Source organism: Cetorhinus maximus, chromosome 2 (assembly GCF_964194155.1).
Source record: "Cetorhinus maximus chromosome 2, sCetMax3.hap1.1, whole genome shotgun sequence".
Lineage (NCBI taxonomy): Eukaryota > Metazoa > Chordata > Chondrichthyes > Lamniformes > Cetorhinidae > Cetorhinus > Cetorhinus maximus.
The window spans coordinates 50860606-50880810 of NC_135880.1; the positions used below are offsets into that span (position 1 = coordinate 50860606).

Below are 20205 nucleotides of genomic sequence, written 5' to 3' on the forward strand. Positions count from 1 at the left end.
CCCCTCATTTACAATGCATTCACGGGAAACACACCCGATCGCTAATGGGCGGGCTCGTATTTGCCCACCACGCCGTGACCTCAGCGCTTCCTCGTTCCAGGCACCATATTTAAAGCGCGCCAGAGCGTAGTTTACTTCATGTCTTCAGACAAGGACTGCTCCAGGCGACAACTGGCTCCGATAGCAAAGAAGACGGCAGCCCCCAAATTTAGTGATGTCCCTTTGGAGCGCCTGCCGGATGCAGTGGAAGGCCGTCGCAATGTCTTCTACCCCCGCTCTGGCCGCAGGAGGTCCAGCAGAGTCACACTCTCTCCATCTGTTTTCATACAAGAGAAGCTGGCTCACAACAGCAGGGAGAGGTCCCAGACTGGGGGTGGACTGGCCCACATTAGACCTCTCACTCATTTTGAGGAGCATGCCATCGCACTGACTCTGAGGCCATGGACTGTGCCTGCAGTGATGGTAAGGTCGGTGACGAACACCCACGTGAGGATCCTGCACCACATCATCCTCCTCTCAGCGCAAATATGAGTGCTCTCTCTCCTGCTTTTGCCTGTGCTGCCATGCACTAATTATCTCTACTTTGGTTCACAGGGAGCTCTGCCAAGCAACCGACACCCTCAGCCAGCTAGTCCCTCAGCTCCATCCACGTCCTCACCTACAGTGAAAAGGATACCTCCTCCATTGAAGAGCTGGAAATAAGCAGCCTGGAAGAGCTGACACAGTGCTCACCCACACCCTGCACCAATGAAGAGACACACACCTTGGTGAGACCTAGATCTAGGGCAGACCAATCTATCAGTCAACGCAGAGACACGTGTCTACAGCAGAAGGAGGCAAGTTCAGCTGAGCTCCTCGGCACTCGGAGGACGGCTGGGGAAGAGGAATCTGTGAGGTCCGAGTCAGATGACGAGCCTCTGGATTTTGCCTTCCAACTGATTGTGGAGAGCCAGCAGAAGGTGGGGAACATCACACAGAGCTGTTGGGAGCCCTCCACAGAGTGGGACACGAGTCGGAGGAGTGCGTCTGCCCTCTCTCTGATGAAGTGCTGCCCGCATGTGCATGCATGGGTGTCTCCTTGGGAAGGATGGCGGACGCTATGGAGACCCTGGTCCAGCAGAACGCGGAGATACGCACAGGCCTGTACTCCATCACGGTAGCCATGGGTGAGTTCCTGCAGTGGCAACGTAAGAGGGAACTGGACACCTTGACTTCCCCCAGCTGCTCCTTCCCCTTAAGGGGTCAAGCCAGGCCTTGGGGCACCCAAAGAGAGGAGGAGCGGCAGCTGGACAGCCTTGGATCATCCACTAGGGAATCTCAGAGGTTGCTTCTTTTGAGTCCCCTTTGCCTGTGACCCCCTCAGCCTCGTCCTCTGTCACCGCAGAGGGAGCAGCTGGCCCACAGGAGGACTGTCAAAGCAAGCCAGGGGCCCCAAAGCCTCAGTTCTCCAGAAGACCCACACCAAGGATCAGGGGCAACAGGACCAACTACTGCATAGACTGTATCCACCACTGCTGCAGATGTCAGGGCAGCATCTAGAAGATGTGGTGGGCCTAGAAAAGGTAAGCATTTCTGAACACATTTTGTCACTTTACAATCTGAAAATATATTCACTTTCACTGAATAATGTGTAATGGTGCCTTTCAGCTTCATTGACAGTTTCGCGAGTCCTTCCACTGCATCCCTGCACCCCTCCCACCCCCCACTAGCAGTTCATCTGCATGCAGCTGGACCATGGGTGATTCTGGAGGGAGAAGTGTGTGCGCGGCAGGACCTTTTGGAGACTCATGCAAACACTCTCCCACGCACATGGATCCTTCACCTAAAACACTAATCTCACTGTGCCAAGCATTTTCAATGCTGCCTGCTGGGGTTCCCTTTCAGTGGTCCATCTGAGCTGACCTGCATCTCCGCCCACCCACTGATCACACTCCCATGCAGCTCCTGTACTTATCCAACACGAGGCTCCGCTCACTTTCAATTTTGACAAGCATGGTCGTGGTCCAGCATATTGTCAGCCCCCTGCCCTTTCCCCTCCACCACTCATCCATGTCCTTTTCCTCATCACTGTGGGCCACTCTGCATCACGTTTCACCTCTCCACCATCACCTACCAACCCGAACCCTTTTCTTTCCAGGATGTCCAGGTGAACGTGCATGTTCCCTACCTTCCTGAGAATCCCCCCCACCCCTATCCACATTGACCTCCCGACCTCCTCCTTCCCACCCCATCTGCCTCCAGGTCTGTTCCAACCACCATCGCTGTCCCTTCTACCGCTACCGATGCATCCTCACCCTCCCACCCTTCCACTACCTCTGCCCCTCTCACACTCACCATTCCCTCTTACCACGCCCACCCTCAGTTCGCTACCCAGGAGGCAATCATTGACTCCACAGACCCCTCCCTTGCACGTTCACCTGGACACCTCCCCCCGACTTACTCCCTCCTCCCCCTGGACACCTTCGCCCCTCCTCCCTCCTTCTCCCTCCCTTACACCTTCCTTCCCCCTTACACCTAATTCTCTGTTTGCTTCATTCTCCCCCATTACACCCTCCTCCTCCTGTACTCCCTCCTCCCACCTCCCAACCTCACCCGCCAACACCTTCATTCCCCCTCGACCTCACCCCCACCGACACCTTCTCCCCCCCCCAACCTCACCCACTCAATACCTTCACACCTCCCCCGCCACAACCTCACCCCCTCTGGTACACCTTCCTCTCCCAGTGAAAGCCACACCTTCCTCTCCCACACTGCATTCCACCGCACCGCCCCCCACCCCAGTACAACTTCCTTTCCCACTCACAGCTGGACCTTCCTCTCCCCACTCCTCACCGATCATCCATAGCAGCCCATGGCCAAGACTGTGATGTTCCAAAACAGACCTAAGACATCAACGGAGACTTCCCACTTTCCATGAGCTGCTTCATGGCGGAGCCATGTCCATGAGAATCCACCCAGCATGCGATACACGTGTTCCTCCAGGATTCGGTAGCTGTAGGGCTCCAGCATCTTCTGCTACTCGGATGTCTGTGATGTGAGCAGGGCCCTTAAAGCGACTTCTGCATGTCACACTTGACAAGACGTGCTCTGAGCAGGCATGTTTTCCCACCAGCTAACAGTAAACCGGGCGTGGGGTTGATTCCAGTCGGGCTTTACTTTGCATCCCATTACCGGGATGCAAATCGGGTTCACACTGGCCTCCAGCGGGATTCACATCACGCCATAGCCGACACCACTGGATGTTCCTGCTATACTTTCACGCCAGCGTGAAACTGATTTTTAGCCTTCTCACCATATTTTTCCCCACCCGCCCGCCATGATGCCCAATGCCAATGGGGCTAGAAAATTCCAGCCACAGTTTTTCAATAAATCACACAAACTGTGTTCTGCTCTGCAACTAGTGCCTGTAATTGTGCTTTTGTATTGTTACTTGACAACCACCATTAATAATTTAAATATCAGACAGAGCATGTAGATAAATAGTGAAGCTTGTTATACAATATTACACATAAACACTGTTATGATCCCAGCTGGTGTTACCACTGGACAAGCCAGATCCCAGGGTGGAACCCAGCTTGATAGATCCTAACTTTTATTTTTTGTTTAGAAACTTGGAGGGCGGCCACTGAACAGAGTCACAGGAGTCAGCTGGTGAACTTTTAACAAAAGAACAAAACACTTATTAAACAAGGAAAGATGAGCTATATTACAATATTCCGTCTCCCACAACTGTACATTTACAGATATATATATACAGATTTGTAAGGATAACACAAGTTACAAAAGCTATCTTCTATGCTTGTGTTCACAATAAGTACACGGTCCCTGTAAAACAAAAGGCGACCTGTAGTCAGGCACACCAAGCTCTGAAATCAAATGACAAATGCCACCCCAAACAGACGCTATGGATCCCCCATCAACTCCCCCCAGATGCTTGTCACACTGTAAACCAACTGGTCTTTCATAACAGGGTTTCCAATCTCCAATCTTGAAGAACCCACTTTGGAATCTTCTCCCAAACGACGCTTTTTCTTGGACGCCTTCTACAAGGTTCCAATTCCAGGGTTTTGAACTCTCCTTCCAATGTTCCTCTCCCATGGATCACCACACGCATTCAAGCTTTGCCTTCCACAAATTCTGTCAGACACTCACCTGTGCCAAAAGAACACCACTGCTTCACATGCCCATAGTAAGAAGCCACCAACCTTTGGCTGTCTCCTTGGATCTTCTGGCTTCTCGCAAGCCTATTTTACCTTGAGTCTGCTTCCTGTAGCTTCTCTCTCTAAACTTGGAGCCTTCCCCTCTGCTCCTTGATTTTACTTCCACTGAACAGGATCTTGTTCCAAATTCCTGTCCTTGTCCTTTGGCTTAACTTAAGGGGCTTCTTGGGGTCTTCCTCTGTTCCCTTTAGGACATACTTTCTGTAGTTCCCTCTCCCAGGCGACTGCTGACAACTTGGTATCTCCCTCGAGACCCAGAACTCACTCAACATTCACTGTTACTTTAACTTTCGAGCAACTCATCTAAGCTTAAAATTTTTAGTTCGGTGGGTGGGCGTGCGCCTGACCCGACCGAACGTAAAATGACACGCGATGGCGTCGGGCAAGCGTCCCAACGTCATTGCGCACTTGCGAGATATTTTGGTCAGGGGGCGTCTGCCAGAGTCGGCAGCGTGCCCGCCGATAATTAAAAGGCCTATTAAGGCCGCTAAAAAGTTAACTAAAAGAAATTTTTTGCTGCCCGTCCAAATTTATGTTTGGCGGGCAGGCAAATTGTTTTTGGAAACCTCATCCACGGGTCGGATGAGGCTTCCAAAAGCAAATAAAAACAAAGTAAAAATGTTATTTTTTCATTAATAACATGTCCCTGCTCATGTGACAGAGTCACATGAGGGGGCATGTTTTATAACATTTATAAAATCTTTATTGTTTTTTTAAAAATCTGTTCATCTCCCTGAGGCAGCTCTGTGCCTCGAAGATTTGCAGATGGCACTTGCGTGTATGCCCGAAGTTCGGGCTTGGCCCGCTCGCATTCCCCCTCGCCCACACAGGCAGCGCTGAGCACTGCCACTTGCATTTCACACTGAGCTGGCCTTAATTGGCCTGCCATGAGAAATTGTCTTCCGGCCCTAATCGCAGGCAGTGGTCGGCATCCCAATCGCCCCTGCTGAGCCCACCCAACATGGGCGAAATTCGGCCCTAAGATTCTTAGACCTATTTTCCTCAGAAACCTGCTAGTATGTCCAGCTGGAGAGACTCAAACTGCTTCCTGCACCTTAGAGCATAATCACCAACTGAACTGAAACTGCTTTGGTTTCTCTGTGTCTGTGAGTCCCTTATTCTGGACTCCTGTTGATCGGCAACAGCACAGTTTTTTTTCCAAATTTTATTTGTTTTAGCTTCCCTTCAAGAGTCATAAAACCTCATTAACATGCAGGCATCTTTTAAAGTGAAATTAAAGCTCAAGTTCCACCCTTTCTTAACACACAAGTACAGAAACACAAATTAAACTTAAACTTAAAGCTAAAACTCATTCCTAACACCCACAAATACAGATATAACTTACTTAAATTATCTCTGGTTCCTAACAATACACTTATGTATTTAATGTGCTGCCAGGGTTAGTGCAATGGCACAAATAGAAGTTTGGACGATATTAAACTGTTACCTCTGCTTTTAAAACAAGTCAAAGATGTAAAACAAGATATGACTATACCATCTCAAAGTATTGCAAGAATCTTGCAGTAAAGATAGATTGGATTCAAAATCTTTTTCAGCACGTGGTAAATTAGCATTTACATCTACAGCAGCTAAATGTCAGAAATAAAAGTTGTTTCATGTTTGTGTTGCACTTTAGCTGTGAACTCAAATACTGACGACGTGTAAGGTATTTAAAAAAATTAATTTAAGATCAACAAGAAGTTCAACCTAAATTGATTGTTCTGTCATTTTGAAACATTTGTAACATTTCCAGTTGTGGGTCTAATACGAAACAGTACAATACATTGGAATAAAATCATAGAATGGTTATAGAACAGAAGGAAGCCATTTAAGCCATTGTGGCTGTGCTGGCCCTCTTCAAGAGCAATTCACGTAGTGCATCAAGTGGTTCTTCCTACAACTGGCATGTTCTTTACCGCATTGTTTTTTGTATATGAGGCAACATTTACCAAATACACATGGGATACATACAAAGAACTGCTGATTTCCCGAGTGGCTTCTCTTTTTATGGGATTTGGAGTACTTTTCCTCCTCCTATGGGTCGGTATCTATGTATGAGGACAGCTGGGAGTGTGCAGGGAAGAAATATGAGGGACCATTTCAGCAGGAGGTGCTGTTTCCGCACTGACTTCACTGTAATCCCAATGTCAGCAGCTATTAGAGAAGCGGCAGCTCTTCAAGAACCACTGAGTAGCACCTGAGCTTGTTACAGAATATGTTCTTATAAAACCAAAAGATAAAAGCTTTAAAAAAAAACATGGGTTAATGCAGAAGCAGCTGACAATGCGATAATAAGGAAAGCCTTCTTGTAACATGGAAACCTTGCAATCTGAAAATGAAATTACCATATCAATATAAAGGTAGTCACAAAATCCTTCTGATTTTAATATCATGTTTTCAAATTATAATTGTTCAAAAGTTTCTGCTTTTAATTCACAGGGGCAGAGTTTTAGAATGTGATTTTTTTCAAAAATTGTTTCAAAAATACTCTTTGATTATATTTAAGCATGGCAGCTTGGTGCAGTTTGATTAATACAGTTAAAAATGGGTTTATCACAAAAAAATAAGCAGTTTTAATTCCAGTATCTAGTTCACCACCTTTGAGCAGCCTATTTTAAATAATTGGAATGACTTCAAAAAAAGCTGTATAGAACCATCGCTCTAAGTTAAAAATAAACAATTTTTTAAAAAGGTGCTTATTAGTACTCCACAGCCTAAAATAACCCCAGAATTTTTAGAGTCTTCTCAATGGCCTGCAAATGAAGCAATCAGTGGACTCTCTGTACTGTGATTAATTTACTCTGGAAGTGGGGCCAGTTTTATGTACCATGCTAACTTCCTGTGCAACATTTTGCAGAAACGTAATTCACGCTGGATGTAATTTGTGCTTGAAATTTCATGATCCTTTTTGCTGGTTTAGTTGGTTTAGGACAGATTGCATCGAAAGCAATAGTGCAACCTAACTTAAACTCCAGGCCCTAGTATGGTAGCTGTACATGAATTAACATCATTCTTAGCTCACCAGTTTGCTCTACATTATTTGATGCTGATGTATGGTGTTCTGTTCGGACAGTGGTTAGTGCTCTGTGCTGGGGTCACAGTGACTTTGATTCGAATCCAAGTCATGGCATAGAATGTTTTGACTTCCAAAAGGGAATTGGATGTGTACATGAAAAGGGAAAGAAAAGCAATGCAAGTCTATAGGGTGAGAGCAAGGGAGTTGGACTAATTGGTGAGCTCTTTCAAAGAGCTGGCACAGACATGATGGGCCAAATGGGCTTCTGTTCTGTAAGAATTTATTACTCCATCTTATAGTATACTACCTTTATACAATATCCTGGGTGGAATCAGAGCAAGGCATCCTACAACACTTTGCAGGGCCACTTTTAAGGACATTTATCAGAGCTACTGACCAGATTGTCCAGATACTGGAATACAGCTGAATCACATTAAAGACTTGAGTTTGGCAAAGAGTATATTTATGTTCCAGCTATTTAGTTCAAATTACAAATTTTCTATTATTTAAAAATATGTTCTTCTAGAGGTTGTGAGTGTGCCAAAGGTGACTGCACGTGTTGGCTTGATATTATTCAACATGAGAGCACATGTTATGCTTGGATCCACATTTTACACTCACATGTTATGTCTGGAACACAGATTCTGGATGATATTGGGGCATGATTGGATACACTCGAAATTTGGGTTCTGAACGTCCATATATTTACTGCAGTCAACTGCATGCAGCAGAGGAGCAACCCGTGACATCTTCGGTGACTGGCAGTTTTGGGAGACTCCCGGTGTAATTGTCCATGGATATATTGGAATCACTTTTTTCAAATGCGTTGTCCCCATTAACGTTTTACACAACACAACTTGAAAGAACGAGAATGATAGTGCAAACCATACCCCAACACATTTTTAAATCGAGGCTGCATCAGGATACGACTGTATAACGTATCGATTAACATTGGGGGGAACAACATTCACCAATGACGATCAGCCGGTTTTATAAACTTTGTTTCAAAGACCAGTAGGTGGCGCAGAGATACCATGGAAAGTCTTCTCACACCGTCATGTACACACACACAACACACAACCTCCCATTCATTCTAACAAAGGAGCGCATTATTAATTTACTGAATTTCCTCACACTTTATGCACAATAGTTCGTTTAGCAGCTGCGTCCCCCTACTCTTAAAATTGTACTGTACCAATAACTTCACCAAATTACCAGTTTTGTCATTTCAGGTTTGCGAGGATAACCATAAGTGAGAAGATACTTGAACGCAGATCGATCGCACTTGCTTAAGAGCATTTCGTTAAATGTTTAAGTTTTTTTTTACTGTTTGGTCAGGAGAGAATCGGGAGTGTCACTGATGTGTTAGAACGGTTAACATTAGCGACCGCGCCTCCGTTAACTGTGAAAGCGCAGTGTTTTCTAGAGGCGTTTGACTGAGAAGTGAGATCTGGAAAATGATCAGTTTTCGCAAATGGACCAACTCCAAACTTTCAGAGTTCTTGGCTCTGAATCTGAGGCGACAGATGAAAATGAATCAGCTCTGCTTGACAAGCCTCATGGCATATCCCATCTTGCACCCAGTGTCCTACCCAATGGAGTGCGGATTCTCATACAGTAACGCTCTACATGCAAAATACGTCAGTCAAAAAAAAAGATGGGCTAATTTCTAATTTTGGGAAGCCCGCAAAAATATGGACGGGGCTGCTTTAAAGCGAGGAATCCAATAACAAAATCCACATGGCGCAAACATTCTGTTATTGCAGCCAATCACACCATTAAACCATAGCTTCCCTACAAACATTTCCTAGTTGCTGATAGCCTGAAATCTGCCCGCCTGTGTCTAAAGTTAATGCGGTACGGCCGATCCCGTTCTGAAGTACGACCAGAACAGAATGGGAACGGTAAAAACAACAAAGCCGGGCGGACAGCAGAAGACACAAACACAAGCGCTGAACATCAATTCCAATTTTTCTTTTTTGGCTGAAGTATTTTGCATGTAGAGTGTTAATGTTATAGAATCTGTACTTCCGACAAGAACGCTGGGAAAGATACTAAGTGCAAGTTTGCTGGCGTTATCGATGTGACAAGCCGTCCAGCACAGCCGAATCATTTTCATCTGTCGCCTCAGCTTCAGAGCCAAGAGCTCTGAAAGTTTGGAGGTGGTCCACTGGGCGAAAACTGATCTTTTTCCAGTCACCTCGGTGCAGAACGCGCGACGTAAGGTTAGCTTTTCAATGCAGGAGATGAGCCACTCTTGCAAATAGAAATGGCTTTACAGGTCTCAACCAATTCTCTTGAATTATTATCTAAAGGGAGAGGGGAGACAGTGAGGCGTTCGCAGTCATCTGGATGAACCACAAGTTGGCATTTCAGTGCCCTAGTGCACTCTGTAACTCAAGAGCCAGGCAATATCACCTCTCCCCCCCTTGTCAACAGAATATCATCCCTCTTTTCCCCTTCAGACCTGTTCTGTTGCAAACCGTTCACACTTCTCATAACACATTGATCACACTTACGTGACGGCTATCGCGGAGTTTCAATCCTGTCAAAAAGTATTTGTTTCTCTCTAAAAGAACACTTTTTCCAAGTTGCAGCTAAACTTTCTGTGTCGCTCCGTCCTTGTCAGTGTCAGTCTCTGCTTCCTAATTGAGTGAGGTACAGACTGGGATGAGCTCACCTTGCTGGCCTCTTGTGTTACTGCTGAATGTCCGCTTGTTGCTCTGGCTGGTGCTGATTTTGGTCCATTAAGGAGGAAAACTCTTTTCCCACCAGGAGGAAATAGCCACCACGTCATAAAACAGTTACGCACGCCTGTCAGACCCAGGAATAATCGGGAAACTAACGGACAAAGTTTCAAATTGCCAGAAACTATTGGCGGGAAATATGGTGCGATACCTGATTTTAATGCAATTCTCGTCTCCAGCTAAGTAACATCAAGTGAAAAGGAGATTGCTTTTGGGGGGGGGAAGTAATGGGCAAGCTGAAGAAAGGAAGGTCTTCAGAGATAGCCAGAGACAGATATACTAAGGAACACAGGCGTGTTTTATGAGCTGAAACGTGGTTTTTTCAGTGACTGTTTCCACACCCCCCCCCCCCAGCCTGTTTATTCTGAACTGGTTCCACACACTGACAACGGGCGGGGTTGTGTGGCTGCGATGATTAACTCAGGATACCCTGTCACAGTGTGTGGGCTGTCAGGCTTTTTTTTATTATTTACCCAGGGATGTAACTGGGCTCCTATGTTTAACAGCATGACCGTTTAATGCAATGTTCCCACCAAAAAAACATCGGAGAACATACATACATTAACAGTCAGGGCTAATAATAAGTGAGGTTTAAGGCTCTGTCAGTCTGCCCAGGAAGAGGAATTCACTTCATATTTTAGCACAGTGCGCCCTTTGAGAGCAGGCTGCGACTTCTCTTACAAACACACTCTTCATTAAATTCCCACTTAAAACTATTGCAAATTGAGAAACTTATTAAATAAGCATTCGTGCCGCTCTCTCCACTCGACGACTTATTTTTCAAGACGGTGAACTGAAAGTTGTTCCCTCGGGTTATTCCCTTTAGAAATAAAATGTGAAGATTTCCCGCTGAACGATTTAGACTGCGCAGCCAGATCCACGGGTGGCGATTGCTGTTAATCATTTGGCGGTGTGGACGGTTTCCAGTTGACTGGTTGTTTTGGTGACAGCTGCTGGCGACAAGCGGCGCTATTGTCCCAAACTGACAACAGTGTCACCGTCCCGCCAAAGCAGCACGGGGGCAGAATCGGTGCAGCCACTTCGAGAAACGTCGGAGGTGTGTTAAGTTTAGCTTTCGATGACCTAAACTCGCTCTCCAGTTCAGCTTTGGGAGAGGCGACGTTCAGAGTCAAAGGCTGGCGCTGTGGGGCGGGCGGAACCCTTTGCTCATTCTAATCCGACCAGATGCTGCACAGGAAAGGTTGGGAATCGTACCTGACCAGAAAGCTCCAGCACAACGTACTTCACCGTCAGCTTTCTCTATAATACCAATTCTTGAATGGGTGCGATTAAGTGTGGAGGTGTTTTTTTCACTGGGGTTTATTGGGTGTGTTTTGTTATTTTGGGTTTGAGAAGTCCTATTGATAAAGATAATGTGTAGGCTGACTAATATTATCACTCCTCTCTCTCACTGAAAGCTGTTGCAACTCTTTTTTTGTGGGGGGGCAAAGCTATATTTTTAATCCCGTTCCAAAATGTAATTGCATGTAATTTACACTCAACTCGCAGCTCTTCTACTGAGAGGCTGAGCAGGCACTCCGGAGTTGTATTTCCTGTTTGCCTGTGGCAGGAGACTGTAAGGTGAGGGAGGACCCACCCAGCGAGGACGTGCCAAAGCCTCGGTCCGGCCGCTCCCTTCGTCCAGCAGCAGAAATGGGGAATTTGAGATAGAAGCGGTTTGAACATCTTTCATTCCCTCTTATAGTGCCGAACATTAGTGCACGAAGGAGCGATCCTATTAAACTGGTCTTGTCACTGCCATGGCGTTTTAGTCGGGCAGGGGCACAGTGGTGTGATGAATATTCCTATCTCTACCCCAGAGGGCAGTTCAGAGCATGTTCAGGACAGAAACAATAGATTTCTGGAGACAAGTGACATCAAGGGATATGGAGAGAGTGCAGGAGAGTGGTGTTGAGGTAGCTGATCAGCCATGATCTAATTGAATGGCGGAGCAGGTTCAATGGGCTGAATGGCCTACTCCTGTTCCGATTTCCGATATCGGGGCGTTGGTGTGCTGCAAGGCCAAGTCAACTCAATCCAATCCAATTATATAATTTACAATTCAGCACAACTTTTCTGTCTGCGCATTTACATACAAGGCTGTTCATTAGAAAACGTGCTTAATTGTATTGTCTTGCTTTGAGCCTCCATAAGACCATAAGACATAGGAGTAGAAGTTAGGCCATTCGGCCCATCGAGTCTGCTCCGCCATTCAATCATGGCTGATAAGTTTCTCAACCCCATTCTCCCGCCTTCTCCCCGTGACCTTTGATCCCCTTACCAATCAAGAACCTATCTATCTCGGTCTTAAATACACTCAATGACCTGGCCTCCACAGCCTTCTGCGGCAATGAATTCCATAGATTCCCTCTAGGGTTATTGTGATGTTGTATGATATTTATGATATAAATTGAAGATAATTTTCATAATATAAATGGAAGATTCTACTTCTCCTACGCAATTTATCAAACACTGGGATTGAAATCATGATTCATAACTCCTGTAATGTTTGACTAATTAATCCTCACATATTTGACAAATTTCATGTCACACTTCAGGCTGCTTTCTGTAAACCAAGTTTGTTTTTAGCTGCCAACTTTTATTTATTCTGTGATGCACGGAGGGTTTCCTCCTGTGGAAAAACTGAGGAACAGCAGCACAATCAGGAAAGGATTCACATGTTGTTCCTGTGTCGTTAGCACTTAACAGGAGAAATCTGAAAAATGTGTCGCAATTGGAAATCACTTGCAAAAGCACTGGTTTTGCAGAAAAAATACATAATGGCATTTTTGTCCATAATAATACTGCTTTAAATTGCCTTGTCTGAAATAAAATTATTCTTGTCAAGTTGTTACATGTAATAAAAATGCTTCTAGAAATGTCCAATATGTTGTTAATGCTGCCCTTTTGTGTAAAATGTGTTTGGAGTAATAAATTGGCTGCAGTGTGTTTCTTGGCTGGTTTAGGTAGCATCATAAACCATGAGGTCCAAGGTCATGTAATAGATTAGTGTCATCTGACCCCCCCAAAGGGTTTTACTTCCTAAATGAAACATCAAGGCTAGCGGAAGTAATCTCTACACAAATAATTCCTCAGTTTTGTCTGTGAAGGAGCAAAGATCACGTCAATATCTCCTACCTGTTTAGGATGCTTTCAACCTAACAGGTATCTGCCATTTTGGATTTCTACTTTGTGAATTAATATAGATTATTGGAACTATCCATGGAAAGTAAATGGATTTGATTGATTTCAATTGGCCAGTGCTTTCAAACATTATGCTTATGTGACCCATAGCAATCACAACTGACGAGAGTAGGAAGAGCAATACTTCGTACAGGAGAGCTTTCTTCCTCCTTTAAATCATGCTTCAACCTATGTGGGAAAAAGCAGAAAAAATGGATCTGATAGCATTGGTGTAGAGCTAAGAGTATTATGGACTTGGTTAAAATTATTTAGTCTGTACTTGAATATAATATAATATATGCCTTATTGCTTACCTTGCAGTAAGTCTGATAATAACAAGGCTTCAAATGATTAAAAGCTGAATTTCTGCCAAAAGTAACATATTTCAGCCAAACTGAGTGATTCCAGAAATATTTAAGCCACATTAATTAAATTTACCTTGAATTTTTTATAAAGTGGTCATTCATAGGCTTAGGCTAGCTCCTAAATGATCTATTAAGAACTTTGCTGATCAGTCAAAAAGAAATAGGGATGTTGATGTTTATAAACATCAGAGGATAGATAAATTATGCATTCTGCAATAAAATGATTACAAATTAAATGTGGAACATTAGAAAATAAATAAGTTAACATTATGATACTATATGAAATATATAACATTATTATGAATTTGTTAATATGAATTTCAGACATAAAAATCCTGCAGAATTTAAATTTCTTCATCTACATAACAATGCCTCTTGGCCACAATGCCCCTTTGTTAAAATGATGCAGCCTGGAATGAATACATTTACAGAACCTTGTGCAATTAACAATAATAATATCATTTATAAATACTACATATATCTCCAAAATTCCCTGCAGTGCTGTGGAACAGTACTTTGTAAAAATATAATCCAATATTCAAATGGAAATTCTGCACTAAGTCTGAGGCTGATGTAAATGTTATTCTGGATGGTTTTGAAGTACAATCTCCAGGAACCAATATAAAAGAGATAACATTCTGTCTTTGCCATTGAATTATAGGTTCTCAGTCAGAATACTAATAACTTTAGGAAATCATTATTGTTGGACATGAGTATTATCCAAACTGCTGTTAATTAAAGGACTTGCATTTATGTAAAGCCGTTCATGACCTCAGGACGTCCTAAAGGACTTTATAGACAATGAAATACTTTTTGAAGTGAAGGCACTCCTGGAATGTAAGAAAATATGGTAGCCAAATTATATACACAAGAATGATCAGACAATCTGTTTTAGTGATGTTGGTTAAGGGAAAAAACTGACCAGGACATTGAGGGAGAACTCCCAGCTCTTCTATGAATAGTATCATGGAAATGTTTATGTCACTTGGCAGGGCAGATCAGGCCTCGGTTAAATGTCTCATCATTAACACTTTGAACAGTGCTGCATTCCCTTACAAATGCACTGAAATGCCAGCCTGGATTATGTGCTTAAGTCTCTTGAACCCACAACTTTCTGATTGAGAGGTGAGAGTGCTACCACTGAGCCAAGGCTTACAAACAAAAATTTTAACAATGATTAATGTTGAAATAATTGACACTTGATACCATGTGTACGCATTATTTTTGAAACGCTATCCTTTAAGGCAGAGTTGGAAGAGCTCACAAATAATATTAATAGATCTCTTTGTCAAGCAGTAACAGCAACAAATAGAATTAATTCTGCCAGCTTCCCACTAGTTTAAACTGCCACAGCTCCAGCAAAATACTCACCTAAATTTGACATTCAATTCATCAGTCGAAAGTGGATCATGAAGCTTGAGTGTGTAACACAGGAATGTTATGCTTTATGTAAGGAAGGTTCTTCTACAGATGTGATTGAAGCCCTTTGTTGTGCTAATAAAAGGGCATTATGAAGAAATGGCTCCTGTCATAGCTTACTTGGATGCTCTTAAATTCTGTAACTTGGTGATAATGTTTATAATGGCTGTTTTAGCAAATGCCAGAGAATCATAGAATTTTATAGCACAGGAGGAGGCCATTTGGCCATTCTGCTCATGCCAGCTCTATGAAAGAGCTATCAATTAATTCCACTCCTTTGCTCATTCCCCATACTCTGGTAATTTCTTCCTTTCAGGTATATATCTAATTCCCTTTTGAAAATTAATATTGAAGTGCTTCCCGCCATCCTTTTAGGTAGTGCATTCCAGCTCACAATAACTTCTTGAGTAAACAAAAATCTCTTCATTTCTCCCCTTGCTTTTTTGCCACTTATGTCCTTTCGACAAGGTAATCCATTGTCCTTAACTGACCTGGCTAATATGTGTCTCCAGACCCACAGCAAGGTGGATGACACTTAACTGCCCTCTGCAATGGCCTGGCAAACCATTCACTTTTATCAAAACTATCAAGCCATAATAACAATAAAACTGGATTGACAACCTGGCATTGACATACGCACCAAAATCAGAACCCTGTCAACGCTGCAAAGTCTTCCTCACTAACATCTGGGGATTTGTGCCAAAATTGGGAGAACTGTCCCACAGACTAGTCAAATAAGCATGATACAGTCATAAAAACAAAAAGCTAAACGCTACTGCGGATGCTGGAAATCCAAAACAAAAACAAAATTACCTGGAAAAACTCAGCAGGTCTGGCAGCATCGGCGGAGAAGAAATCAGTTAACGTTTCGAGCCTTCATGGCCCTTCGGCAGAACTGAAGCATAGTTAGGAGAAGGGAGAAATATAAACTGGTTTAAGGTGTTGGGATGGGGTGGGGGGGGGCGGGGGCGGGGGGGGAGAGAGACGTTGAGGGTGTGGTGATTGTGGAGATAAGCAGTGATAGGAGCAGATAATCAAAAGATGTCACAGACAAAAGGGTCAAAGAGGTGTTGAAGGTGGTGATAACTGATTTCTTCTCCACCGATGCTGCCAGACCTGATGATACAGTCATAGTCAGGGAATCATACCTTTCAGCCAATGTCAGAGATTCCTGTGTCGCCATTCCTCGTTATATCCTGTACTTTCGACATAGTGGTATACAGTTGGGAGTGAGTGGCCTGGGAGTCCTTAGCATTGACTACAGACCCCATGAATTTTCATGGCATCTGGTCAAACATGGGCAAAAAAGCCTATTGCTGATTACCACCTACTGCCCTCCCTCAACTGATGAATCAGTACTCCTCCATGCTGAGCAAGGGTATGTTGGAGAATTGAAGGTAGCAAGGACACAGAATGTACTCTGAGGGGGGGACTTCAATGTCCATCACCAAGATTGGCTCAGTAGCACCGCTACTGACTGAGCTGGCTGAGTCTTGAAGGACATATCTGCCATTCTGGGCTTGGTGGTGTGGCAGGTGTTCAGAGAACCAACAAAAAGGAAAATCCTGCCTGACCTTACCTTCACCAATCTACATGTCTCGAATGCATCTGTCCATGAAGGCACTGATAGGAATAGCCATCTCACAGTGGAGGTGAACCCAATTTATGATGAAGATACCCGCCATTGTGTTGTGCAGCACTACAACTTTGTAGATCGTGGTAGCTTCAGAACAAATCAAAAAGCTTAAAATTAGGTATCCAAGATGCACTGTGAGCCATCAGCAGCAGAATTGTATTCAACCTCAACCACAGCCTGTAATCATGTGGCCTAGTATATCCATCACTTTGCCACTGCAATCCAAGCCAGGGGATCACCTTTGGTTTAATGAGGAGTATAGAAGTGTTTACCAGCAGCAGCACCAGGTGCACCTAGAAATGCAGTGCCAACCTGGTGAAGTTAACACAGCACTACATGCATGCATACTAAACAATGGAAGCAGCATGTTACAGGCAGAGCTAAAACAATCCCACTAATGGTGGATCAGATCAAGGTTCTGCAATGATGGTGGGGAGTTAAACAACTAAATGAGAAGGAGCATCCAGTCTTCAGCCAATTCAATTCACTGCATGTGAAGAAATAACTGAATGCACTGAATACAGCAATGGCTGTAAATCCCGAGAACAGCTGTGGTGCTACAGGCTTGTGTTCTGGAACTAACTGTGCCCCCTAGCCAAGCTGTTCCAGTACTGCTTCAACACTGGCCTCCATGTGACAAAGTGGAAAATTGCCCAAGCATGCATCTCCACAAAAAGCAGGACAAATCCAATCTGGCTAAATATTGCCCCATCAGCCTACTCTGAATCATTAGCAAATTGTTGGAAGGGGCTATCGGCAGTGTTATCAAGTGACATTTATTCACCAATAACCTACCCACCGATGCTTAGTTTGTGTTCCATTAGAACCACTCAACTCCAGACCTCATTATAACTTTGGTCCAAATGTGGACAAAACAGCTGATTTCCAGAGGCGAGGTGAGAGTGACTGCCCTTGACATCAAGGATGCATTTGGCCCAGTATGGCACAAAGGATCCCAAGTAAGGCTGAAGTCAATTTGAGAATGGGGGAAGCTTCTCCGTTGCTGAAGCCTTACTTAGCACAATAAAGGATGGATGTCGGAGGCTACTCATCTCAGCCTCTCGACATCGCTGCTGAAGTTTCTTAAGGCAGTGCCCTTTGCCCAATTAACTTCAGCTGCTCCATCAATTACTTACCCTCATAAGATCAAAAGTGGGAATGTTTGCTGATGATTGCATCGTTCCATTTGCAACTCCTCAGATAATGAAGCAGTCCTTGCCTGCTTGCAGCATGACTACAAAAACATTCAGGCTTAGGCTGAATAGTGGATATATGTGCCAAGAAATTACCACCTTCAAGAAGAGAGAATCTAACCACTTCCCCTTAATATTCAATGGCATTACCATCAATAAATATTCTGGGGGTGTCACCAGTGGCCAGCAGCTTAACAGGGAAAGCCACATAGATACTGTGACAATAAGAGAAGGTCAGAGGCTGGGAATTCTGTGGCGAGTGACTCACCTGTCCTGACCATCCCAAAGCCTGTCCATCATCTACAAGGCACAAGTGAGGAGTGTGATGAAATATTCCCCACTTGCCTGACTGAGGGCAGCTCCAAGAAATTCAATACCATCCAGGTTAAAGCAGCCCACTTGATTGGAACCCCATTCACCACCTGAAACAACAACCCTTCGCCACTGGCACGGTGTGTAACATCTACAAGGTGCACTGCAGAAAATCACCAAAGCTCCTTCAACAGCATTTTCCAAACCTGCAACCTCCATCACCTAGAAGGACAAAGATAGCAGACACATGGGAATGCCACCAAGTCACACAACATCCTGACTTGGAAATATATCACCATTCCTTCACTGTCACTGGGTCAAAATCCTGGAACTGCCTCACCAACAGCACTGCGGGTGTACCTACACCACAGGGACTGCAGCGGTTCAAGAAGGCAGCTCACCACTGCCTCCAAAAGGACAATTGGCAATAAATGCTGGCCTTGCCAGCAATGCCCACATCCCGTAAATTAATAAATAAAAAGAAAACCTTAAATCGGTGTCCTTTGGCTACTGACCCTTCTGATTGTGGAACTGATTCTCCCTATATTCTATCAAAACCCCTCATCATCTTGAATATGATTTTCCATTTAATAGGGTAGTACACTCTGCACATGCTATGTTCCTGCAAACCTTTAGACTTTTAAAATCTTTTTTCTTTCCTCCCCCACCCCAGCACCACCACACCCACCCCTCCCCCCCTCCACTGCACCCCCACCCACCCCCTAGCCCCAGAGGGCCATCTGTCACTTGTTTCTATGTTGTGTTTTCACAAACTGCTGGCCCTTGTTCTGCGATTAACACATTATGCTATCTTATGCCACTATCAGCATTTTCTTTAGTCTTTAACACTACCATTTACACTCCCTTTATCTTGTGTCTATGACAATGTCATCAATCTCTCCTGAGCTCCTACCTATCCCTGACCTTCTATTTAACTCCGCTTTCTCCACCCCCTCTTAAACAGTATAAAATCCATCACATTTCTTCTTCTCTTTAGCTCTGAAGAAGAGTCACACAGGCTCAAAACATTAACCCCGTTTCTCTCTCCACAAATGCTCCAGACCTGCAGAGTTTTTCCACCATTTTCTGTTTTTATTTCAGGTTTCCAGAATCTGCAATATTTTGCTTTTAATCTTTAGATTTCTTTGCTGTGATACCAAATATGCACATAACTAAAGCCAAACAGCTTCAGTTCAGTTTTGGCCCCTGGACATGAGATCATCATTTGAGCATCACACTTGTACAGTGGAACCATCACCAGCAAGCAAAGAACAGTTCATATTACAATCTTAAGTGTTTAAAAAGGTCTTGGATGATCTGCTTGGGTTTTAACAGACCAAAGATTTGACAGAGCAGTCAGCTCATCACTAAGATTAATCATTCGACTGATACTCAAGCTGTGGTGAGTGGAACCTTTCATATGTATTTAAGTGTGTATGAAAAGTATTCTGACTTCCCACAATTCAAGTGTGCCGTGTGGTTAGCAATGCTCCTGGCTCACACTGCTTCAGAGGAGGTTCCAGCGTCAAACCAGTATCTGGGGCAGAATGGTACCATTAGATTAAAATCTTATGTATTTTGTATATTTTCTGAGACTTTCTGGTTTAGTAGCTCCTTGTGTAATAGGATAAGCTGCAGCAAACCATGAGATATATCTGCTGCATTTGTCGTATCACCTCCTATAAAATTCATCCTCTGACTGAATGAAATTTCAAAAGCTAATGCAATTGTTAATAAAGAGTGCTGTGCTTTATTTGTTTTAATGTTTAAATCCAGCTGGAGCATATCTATCTATCAATTTGTCTATCTATATATTTGTCTATCTATCTATCTTAGTTCTTGGTCTCCTACAGGCAGGAAGGAGGTGGTAGAACTCCGAAAATTGAGGCATTGAGCTTATTATCCCAGATGCAAATTGGCTCCCTATGTTGCTTGTAGAAGCCTAATGTTATTTCCAAGTTTCAAGAGGTGTATGTCCTGAAAACACAGAAAAATAGCCATGGCAATGAATGTTCTTCCTGGCCCCACAAAAATCTTCCTACTCACTGCTGGCCAGACTTTGCTGTCCTCACCATCCGCCTCATAGCCCACTACCCTTTAAGTCCAAACTTGTA

General features: G+C 44.0%; 1 protein-coding gene across 2 annotated transcripts in view; it reads right to left on the bottom strand.

The window, feature by feature from the left end:
* The window catches only part of hapln1b (hyaluronan and proteoglycan link protein 1b), a 125204-nt gene extending 114967 nt beyond the window's left edge, over window positions 1-10237 (bottom strand). The window contains exon 1 of one of the 2 annotated variants that reach the window (XM_078564645.1): window positions 9917-10237. The gene's annotated coding sequence lies outside the window, so the exon portion shown is untranslated. The other variant, XM_078564646.1, reaches the window with a different exon arrangement.
* Window positions 10238-20205: the final 9968 nt, after the last annotated feature.